Source organism: Peromyscus californicus, unplaced genomic scaffold, assembly GCF_007827085.1.
Source record: "Peromyscus californicus insignis strain IS unplaced genomic scaffold, ASM782708v3 Scaffold_9__1_contigs__length_137607984, whole genome shotgun sequence".
Classification (NCBI taxonomy): Eukaryota; Metazoa; Chordata; class Mammalia; order Rodentia; family Cricetidae; genus Peromyscus; species Peromyscus californicus.
In genome coordinates, this window is record NW_026294617.1 from 115,004,550 (window position 1) to 115,010,597 (window position 6,048).

Sequence of the window (6,048 nt, forward strand, 5' to 3'; positions counted from 1 at the left end):
GGAATAGAAAATCCATTTACTGGCTTTTAAAGACCCCTTTAAATAACACACACACACACACACACACACACACAAACGCACGCACGCACGCACGCACGCACGCACAATCAACCAGATGAACAAATCATTTTGTAAAAGAAAGCCAGCAAATAACAAATAGGCAATCGAAAAGATTAGGACTCTGACTGGGAAAGTAAACACCATTTGCCTTTGTAGATAAGATGCTGGGCCCAGATTCTGGTTGTCTAATCAAGGCTGAAGTGTCCTTGGAAACAAGCCTTAGGTTCACAACTGATTCCAAATGGACTCGTTTCCAACACAGAGTGGGAGCAAGGCTTCTAACTGAAGTCAGGCTCCAACACATAGACCTGTCTATGAAGCCAAAATCCTTATTGAACCTAAGGGCTGTGATGGGTACAAATGGAAGCATTGTGGTGGGGAGCTGGGAACATGTTGAGAGGTGTTATTTCCCAAGTAGCCATGTACTCTCTCATATTGAGAATAATTATGGACATTCATTCTATGCAGGGTTGTATCCTCAATATCCTGAAATGGGAAGTACAGGTGATTCAAATGGTTTTCAAAGATGATTTTGGCTCCAGTTGCTTTTTGTGTTGAGCTATGTCTCATAGGCCTGACCAGTGTCCAGCCTGGGACCCACCGAGTGAGAAAGCCCATGACACAGATGTTTTTTTCTAGTCCCCAAGGACTGATCTAGATATGATTGTAATACAGTGGGGTTCTCCAGGAATAAAGACAAGAGAGAAGTATGAGTGGGCCTAGAGTGTGTCCTTCTATCTAATATGTCTTAGGATTGGCGTCTCAGAGCTTGTTTAGTTACACTAAGACATTTAGGGGAAATCCAGGGAAGACCACCAACTAGGAGAACATATCCCAAATTGGTACTAACATGGGCTATTGAGTTGTATGAGTCTGGATAAAATGGTTTTCCTGCCTGTGTTTCTCTACATTAGTAGACAGAAAAATCTTCTGCGCCAATTTCTATTCCAAGAGGCTGTATGGATGGTAAACATCCAGACACCAACTTGAGTCTTATAGAAGGGAGCACATGATTTCATGACGTACTAAAATAGTAGCACATCAAAATCGGGCAGGTGTCTGAGTAGGGAATGTGAAACCATCTTAAAAGGGACTCTGGAGGTTTTTATTTAAACCTTTTCAGCAAAATAAACGGTTACTAGGAAAACACGCTGTAAATATACGAAGGGTCTGTTGGCTTGAAATGTATCTGGCTGATTTCTTCTTCCTTTGTAATCCCATTAAGCTCAGCAGTGAAAGGCAGACCTCCTGGCAGCCCTCCCCACTCGCAGCTGCCGGCAGAAAGTAGTCGGTGTTCTGAGCTCAGAGGAAAGTCTTTATTGGTGAATGACCCCTGGCCTTTCAAAGGTGATGTCTTCGGTGACATCGCTTGACTTGGAGGCTCTTACTTAATATACAGGCTGATGAACAGATGGCAAAGAATTTTGTTGGAGGCAGAGACTGATTTCATGAAAGGGAAGAACAACCTGAAGATGTCTATTCTGGATTTGACTCAACTGTTGAGCTTAATTTTAAAATTTAGGATTTAGTGGGGTTTTTTGTTTGTTTGATTGGTTGGTTGGTTGGTTGGTTGGTTGGTTGATTTGGTTTTGGTTTTTAGAGGCAGAGTTTCTCTATATAGCCCTGGCTGTCCTGGAACTTGCTCTGTAGACCAGGTTGGCCTTGAACTTGCAGAGAGTCACCTGCCTCTGCCTATGGAGTGCTGGGATTAAAGGCATGCACCACCACCACCTTTAATTGTGATTTTTAATTTGCATTACTTTTTAAAGTGAGTTTTAATTTATATTGATAACTACATATTTAGAATTTTATTTTATCTTAAACATTTTGTTGTCATTAAGGAAGTTTAGAAGGCAGGCAAAATAAAGGGGTGATTTTTGCTACTTTTGAGTCTTATTTCTGAGGACTTTGAATGTGGCTTTTAAAACTGCATTAATACTACCTGCAGGCCAAAACACCTTAATGCTTTATTTATAAATCATTCTTAGCTATTCGGTTAGTAAGGATCTCCCTAAATAATTTTTGGTAGTTTGTCTCCAGTTATCCTAAATAACTTTTTAACCATCGACTCAATAATGAAGGATAAACTAGTGTTTGCTCATTCCCTACTGTTCAGTCATTTGCGGGTTAATAAAGATTTATTTTGTTCCAAAAGTGTACCAGACCCTTCACTGGGAGGGAGGGACAAAGAAGTGAATCAAAGGGGGAGATCAGAGAAGTTTGAATGAAAAGCTTCATTTTTATGAGACATATTATTCTAGATGTTAGAATAAAAACAATAAACAAATCAGACATGATCCTGCTTGAAGAGGATTTGAATTCCAATGAGAAAGATGACCAGTAAATCAGTTCCAATTATTTGTAAGGCATGGTATTTTGAATCAGAATGGCTCCCTCAGGCTCATATATTTGAGTGTTTAGTCACTAGAGAGTGGAACTGTTTGGAAGGATTAGGAGGTGTGGCCTTTTTGGAGGAAGTGTGTCACTGAGGGTGGGCTTTGGGGCTTCAAAAGCTCATGCCAGGCCCAGTCTCTGTCTCTGTCTCAGTCTCTCTCTCTCTCTCTCTCTCTCTCTCTCTCTCTCTGCTTTGGGGTCAGGATGTAGCTCTCAGCTACAATCTCCAGAACCACTCATGCCTGCCACCATACTCGCTGCCATGATGATATTGGACTAAAATCTGTAAGTTTAAGCAAGTCCCCAAGTAAATGTTTTCTTTTATAAGAGTTTCCTTGGCCACTAGTATTTCACAGTAACAGAACAGTGACTAAGATATAAGGTAATTTGATAATAATGTAACATACAGGTTGGTGAGATATGACATGGTCATTCTAAGTACTGTTGTAGTAGACAAAAAAATTAAAAAATAAAAAGCCACAAACAAACAAAAAACCACCAAGAGTTTAAGACTCAAAATGCAATATCATGATTTAGAAGGAAAAAATTGCTTCCTAAAAATTACAGAAATATGTGACATATATGATCACCCAAGCAGTTGACTTAGCTAGTTATATCCTGCTTCTAACTGTAACCTGTGAAAGGCAAGGGAGACATCTTCCCTGCCCTGCCCTCACTGACCGGGGAAACCCCGTGCCACCTCCTTCCCTCTGGATACATAACATACAAGTCAGGATGACAGACAGGTCATGGATGAGATGAACCAAGATTTAGAGTTAGGCTATTTTAAGTAGTGTTATAGAGAGATTCCACCTGAGGGTGGTCTTCAAGGGAGCATCGTCCTTTGTATGGTCATATCTGAAACTCTAACACCTCCACAGATCGTTGAGGAGAAAGGCCAGACGGATGCAATTGTCTAACCTCACAAGTCATGGTCGTGGAGGCCCACCAGCAGAGGAAGGGAGTGCAGAAGGCCCTGTAGGGTTCAAAAGTCAAGAAGAGGAGGGGGGCAACCAGAGAAGATGGACTCCCTAATACGCCTCCTGGCCCAAGGGGCCAAGCGAAAAACCACTCAGCTCCTTATCTGAGCTTGTGTGGAGGCAGGCTCAAGGGTTGTTTAGTAAGGATTTATTTCTGGTGGTGAACTGTCCCTTCCTGTCCTTCCAAGTTTTAAGGGCATAGCTAAGGGGTTGCCTCTAGAGTGTGTGTGGCTCCATGCTACAACGACGTGCTTTGCTTCACTTACTCATCCTCACCGTACATGCTGTTTTGCCCTTCACAGGGATAGTCTTATTCTCTAATCCTGCCTCTCCACATCTTTGGACCAGCCAGTCCTGTGGGCAGGCAGCTGGCTTGAGGCTGTGAAACAGCTTAATTGGCCTGCAGTGGGCATGGCTCTGTGACAGCACAACACTCCCCCAACCTCATAGACTCAGTGCTAAATTAACCCACTTAGTGTAGGCTGGAACCACCTCAAATCCGGTTTTAACCAGGGTCACGCATTTATCAATTGGGAAAATTTGTGAAAAGTCATATAAGGCACAAGTTTTACTCAGCCTCACTTTTTTTTTTAACTCATAAAGTGGAAATAATAATTACATTTTAGTCATATGATTGTGAAGCACTTATTTCAATAACTAATCAACTAGTTACCTTCTAATATTTTCAGGAAGATAAAAAAGACAGCAGGTGCCTTCTTTCCTATGCTAACTTTCACGTGTCCCTTCTGGGCCTGGGAGGAAGGGGCTGGCCACACTCTGGGTCTTAGGCAGTAGCCAGCAGAAAAGCCTTCTTCACCTAAGTGTGTGCTGAGAGCTATCCACATCTTCATGGAAAGACCTTCAACTAGATGAAAGGCATCACCTCCCTCCCTTCCCATTGTACCAAGAGGAACTAAGAACATTTGTGCTTGGTTAAGGTTTGGCATCTAACCTGAGGCTAAGTGTAATCAAATGCATTTCTTCACTCCCAGCCTATAGCTACCTTCAGTAAACTGGGTTTTTTTTCTCTTGAATGACATGTTTAATTATCATATTATGGCACAGCTGGAGACCCTAAATATAAGTATATCCTTAGATCACCTGGTGAGTGATCTGGCCCTCATTCTTAATTTCCTAAATCATGTTAAGGTTTTACATACACTGATCTATCTCAGAAAACCTTCAGGGAAAGCTAAGAAACTTTCTCCACAGAGATAAAAATAACGATGCTGAGTCATTTCCTTTGTTGATCTCCGAATTCCCATATAAAGTTGTCAACAGGGCATACCTTGCCTGGCTTACCAAGCATGCCTACTTAGCATGGGTTAATACTGGCAATATTAGTCACCGTCAATTGCTCAAGACTTGAGATCAGGTAGGCAATCACTGAGTTCATCTGTAAAAAAGTGATTGTAGTCATATGAAAGAATAAAAGGCACTGTGGTGGCCAGTGACTCCAAACTATCCAACAGATTTGAGACCATCCCTTTTCAGAGTACCAGAAACTGACCCAGAACTCTAAAAAATGCTAGAAGGTCAACAGTTTGGAGTTCTTAATTGTCTTCTTTACCCAAAAGTTGCTCATTATTTTTCTATTTATAGGTTGCTTTTCTTTGAATAGTCAGTCCTGCTGCAGATTTTTAGCTTGTTTAATTTTTAAAAGGAATCCGTGGTTTAGATTCCAAAACTTTTTGGAAATTGACTTTATATGAAGGAATTGTCCCTTCCCCTCCCCCCACCTACACTGGCATTGTTTAACTAGAAAGCAGAGAGGAGCCTCACGGATACCCTGAAGGTAAGTACACACATTAGAACTATGCTATGTCTGATTCTTGGGGAGATTTGGCCAGGCTGTGCTCAAAGAGGAAGTAGATCTCGGGAGGGAGATTTTAGGAACTTTGGGTATTAAGAAATTGTGCTGTGCAGTGGTGGTGAACGCCTTTAATCCCAGCACTCAGGAGGCAGAGGCAGGTGGATCTCTGAGTTCAAGGCCAGCCTAGTCTACAAACCCTGTCCAAAAAAAAAAAAAAAAAAAAAGAAGGAAAAGAAAGAAAAGAAATAAGGAATTCACTTACACCCAGTGCTCCTGACCTTCCAGTTTTATATTTTGCCAACTACAAGAAGAAACTCAGGAAAAACCTGTTGTATTGTTGTCATAGACAGGGCCATATGAAAGTCCTGGAACTATTCCTCCTCAGACTAGAATTGCCTGATGAGCAGAAGCTCTCTCTACCTCTTGTTCAGCGGTGGTGAAGTTCACGTGCCTCACAGTGCCTGGGACTGTCTTCAGGGTCTACTGGCTCAGGTATGGTCAGCCTCAAAGAAAATTCAAAATGGAGAGCTGAAAATTCTGCTTGCCTGAGAGGTGACTATATTTAATTCCATTTTATTAATAGGATCATGGTCCTTAATGCCCTGAGCCCATAACATGTTCTCGGGTTGATTATATGAAATAAAAAACCAAACTCAAACAGCTACGTGGCTTATTTGTGGTCATGCAGATTTAATAGCTGGCCGTTTGAGTTCTGTCTGATCTCTGTGTCTCAGTTTCCCCATCTGTAAAATCAGTACAGTAACTGTGCTCAGCTCATTAGGTTCTAAACAGGATTCAATA